The following is a 4,379-nucleotide window of genomic DNA, read 5'->3' on the forward strand; positions in this document are numbered from 1 at the left end:
TAAAGTAGTTGACTTCTGGAATGGCAAAATGATTTCTGGGAACCTTCTCTCTAGTGAAACAATTTTACTTGGTGAATTTTTTTTTTAAAGGACCACTTAATGTTTTTGGAAGTTGTTTGTTGTTGTTGTTCTTGTTTGTTTGAGACGGAGTTTTGCTCTTGTTGCCCGGGCTGGAATGCAGTGGCATGATCTCGGCTCACTGCAACGTCCACCTCCGGGATTCAAGTGATTCTCCTGTCTCAGCCTCCCGAGTAGCTGGGATTACAGGCACAAGCCACCACGCCTGGCTAGTTTTGTATTTTTAGTAGAAACGGGGTTTCTCCACGTGGGTCAGGCTGGTCTTGAGCTCCTGACCTCAGGTGATCTGCCCGCCTCGGCCTTCCAAAGTGCTGGGATTACAGGCGTGAGCCACTGTGTCCGGCCTCAAATATTTATTTTAAAGTACACATTTTTGGCCGGGCACGGTGGCTCCTGCCTATAATCCCAGCATTTCGGGAGGCCAAGGTGGGCGGATCACCTGAGGTCGGGAGTTTGAGACCAACCTGGCCAACATGGTGAAACCCTGTCTCTACTAAAAATACAAAAATTAGCTGGGCGTGATGACGCGTGCCTGTAATCCCAGCTACTTGGGAGGCTGAGAGAGAAGAATTGCTTGAACCCAGGAGGTGGATGTTGTAGTGAGCCGAGATCATGCCACTGCACTCCAGCCTAGGCAACAAGAGTGAAACTCCGTCTCAAAAAAAAAAAAAGAAAGAAAGAAAGAAACATTTGAACATACAAAGTACCATGTGTCATATGTGATATCTTCTCTTTCCTATTATATATTAATGTGTACAGACATTGTTACAGAACTCTCCTTTCGTCAGATAAGCCAATGTTTAATAAAACCAGAATTTACTTAAATGTGCAAATATCAGGCACCTAATTGTTTATAACATATCTGAGTTAATTTTCAAAAGTGGCCTTGAACACTAGTACTTATTACACTGTGCAGATTAAAAGCATGTTATTTGAAGAAATTTCTCCACTTTATACTTGTGATATGTTTAAATGATGTGCCTATTTCAATTTGTCTGAAGCCCAGATTGGATATAAACCAAGAACATTCCGCATTTGTATTGATTGTGATGGAATGCCATATTTTCCTTCCTAGGAGTATGCACCACAGTATAGTTTTCCCAGACAGGCTATTCTGTCTCTGCCAGTTATTATTTGTGTGACCTATGTGGTGGTTTAATCTTTCTATACCTCAGTTATCTTAGCTGCAGAGTAAAGATAATATTGCCTATCTCACAGATACTGAACAGTTTGACATGGAGTTTTTCTGTTAGTAGAAATAAAGGCATTTAAGTTCAGAAGCTAAAGATTAGAAATAAAATTGGTGGTCATTCCATTATATGAAAGAAGTTTCTTCTTCTTTGTTAATATGAGATTCTTTTTATTTATGTTTTTTATTTTGTTTATTTATTTGAGATGGAGTCTCACTTAGTTGCCCAGGTTGGAGTGCAGTAGTGTGATCTCAGCTCACTGCAACCTCCACCTCCCAGGTTCAAGTGATTCTCCTGCCTCAGCCTCCCAAATAGTTGGGACTATAGGCACACACCACCACACCCCACTAAGTTTTGTATTTTTACTAGAGAAGGGGTTTCACCATGTTGGCTAGGCTGGTCTTGAACTCCTGACTTCAAGTGATTCACCTGCCTCAGCCTCCCAAAGTGCTGGGATTACAGGCATAAGCCACTGTGCCTGGCCGAGATTCTTGTTAGAATTTGCATTTGTTTTCAGGTTTTCCTTCTGTTTAAAACATATGAAACAACTGTGTTTAATTTAAATAGAATACTCTCTCTTTTTTTAAAAATAGAATACTCTCTTGAGCCCTGTCTGTTATTACTTTGTTAAATATGGTGTGAACTAAGAGGCTGACTTTGTTTTCTTCTAAATGAATAGCCAATTGATCTTTCACTGTTAAATTCATTCACTATTATTTCATGGATTTGAAATTTCTTTTTTATTGTATACAAAATTATCCTTTGGGGCCGGGCGCGGTGGCTCACGCTTGTAATCCCAGCACTTTGGAAGGCCGAGGCGGGCGGATCACGAGGTCAGGAGGTCGAGACCATGGTGAAACCCCGTCTCTACTAAAAATACAAAAAATTAGCCAGGCTTGGTGGCGGGCACCTGTAGTCCCAGCTACTTGGAGAGGCTGAGGCAGGAGAATGGCGTGAACCTGGGAGGCAGAGCTTGCAGTGAGCCAAGATTGCGCCACTGCACTCCAGCCTGGGCGACAGAGCGAGACTCCATCTAAAAAAAAAAAACAACAGAAAAAAGCAAAATTATCCTTCGGAGTGGCTATTGCATTTGTAGGCTCTGCATTACTTTTCACAGTTTTCTACTGCTGGTGCTTAACCCAGATGGGCCAGTCACAGGACCTCACCCTCCTAGTATCACATTGAAGATTTCATTGATGAGTTTTTGATTAAGTTGAACCACTGAGAGCTTATCCTAAGATTTTCATAACTGGAGGTGTTTATGTTCCAATTACTTGGTGACTGGAATGCATTTTCAGTAAGAGAAAAAATGTGTGGAAGTGTAGGAAAGCAAAGAGAAGCATGATGGTGAACAGGCTCAAGCAGTGTTTGAGCTGCTGATACTACAACTCAAAGACCCACACCATACCTCTGCTGTGGCTTCATCATGAAGCCAATAAATACCAATATCTGGCTGTGCATGTGTGGCTCACACCTTCAAATCCCAGTGCTTTGGGAGGATTGCTTGAAGCCAGGTGTTGGAGACCAACCTGGGCAACATAATGAGACCCTATCACTGAAAAAAATAAAAGAAAATTAGCTGTGTGGGGTGATGTGCATCTGTCATTCCAGCTGTTTGTGAGATTAAGGTGGCAGGTTGCCTGAGTCCATATATTCAAGGTTACAGTGAGCTGTGATCGCACCACTGCAGTCCAGCCTGGGTCACAGAGCAGGACCCTGTCTCTAAATACTTAATACATACATACATATCATTATTGTCCATGTACCATCATCTGTTCTGAGTGCTGCTGCAATCAATTATTCATTGATACTGTGCTAAACATATTTTAATTACTATGACTTTATTTATTTATTTATTTATTTATTTATTTATTTATTTATATTTTTTGAGATGGAGTTTCAGTCTTGTTGTCCAACCTGGAGTGTAATGGTGCCATGTTGGCTCACTGCAACCTCTGCCTCCGGGGTTCAAGCGATTAACCTGCCTCAGCCTCCTGAGTAGCTGGGATTACAGGCATGCACCACCACGCCCAGCTAATTTTGTATTTTTAGTAGAGATGGGGTTTCACCATGTTGGTCAGGCTGGTCTCGAACTCCTGGCCTCATGTGATCCACCCACTCAGCCTTCCAATGTGCTGGGATTACAGGTGTGAGCCACTACACCTGGCTGACTTTAATATTTTTTAATATATTGTAGAAAGTATTAGAATTCTTAGAATCTATTTGACACCCACCTCTTCTTTCAGGGATGGAATTTTTAAGATTTGGATTCAATTTTCATTCAACTGGATAGAACCAGCTTGCTAGAGCCATTCCATGAAGGAGACAGAGCCAGTGGCTAGGGCCTTGAGCTGCAATTGCCCTTCCCCATTTCCTCTCTCCCACTGTTCACGCCCCACCCCACACCGTCTTCTGAAGAAGGCTCTCTGGGCCATGGTCATAAGTGCCATCTTTCCCTGCCTGGGTCTCCTTCCCTCCTTCCTCCTCCTTATCAAGTCGCTGCCTTTTTTTTTTTTTTTTTTTTTTTGAGACAAGTGTCTCGCTCTGTCACTCAGGCAGTGGCACAATCTTGGCTCACTGCAGCCTTTGCCTCTGGGCCTCAAGTGATCTGCCCACCTCAGCCTCCTGAGTAGCTGGGACTACAGGCATGCACCATCATGCGTAATTTTTTTTTTTTTTTTTTTTTTTTTGAGACACGGTCTCTCTCTCATCCAGGCTGGAGTGCAGTGACCTGATCTCAGCTCACTGCAAGCCCCCCCGCCCAGGTTCAAGTGATTCTCCCAGCTCAGCCTCCTGAGTAGTTACAGGCATGTGCCATTATGCCTGGCTAATTTTTGTATTATTTGGTAGAGACCAGGTTTTACCATGTTGGCCAGGCTGGTCTTGTGCACCTGACCTCAAGTGATCCTCCTGCCTCAGCCTCCCAAAGTGCTGGGATTACAGGTGTGAGCCACCGTGACTGGCCAATTTTTTTTTTTAATATTTAGTGGAGACTGGGTCTCACTGTGTTACCCAGGCTTGTCTTGAAGTCCTGGGCTCAAGTGATCCTCCTTCCTCAGCCTCCCAAAGTGCTGGGATTACAGGCATGAGCCACTGTACCTAGCCAAGTCT

Source organism: Symphalangus syndactylus, chromosome 4, assembly GCF_028878055.3.
Source record: "Symphalangus syndactylus isolate Jambi chromosome 4, NHGRI_mSymSyn1-v2.1_pri, whole genome shotgun sequence".
In the NCBI taxonomy this organism is placed as follows: domain Eukaryota; kingdom Metazoa; phylum Chordata; class Mammalia; order Primates; family Hylobatidae; genus Symphalangus; species Symphalangus syndactylus.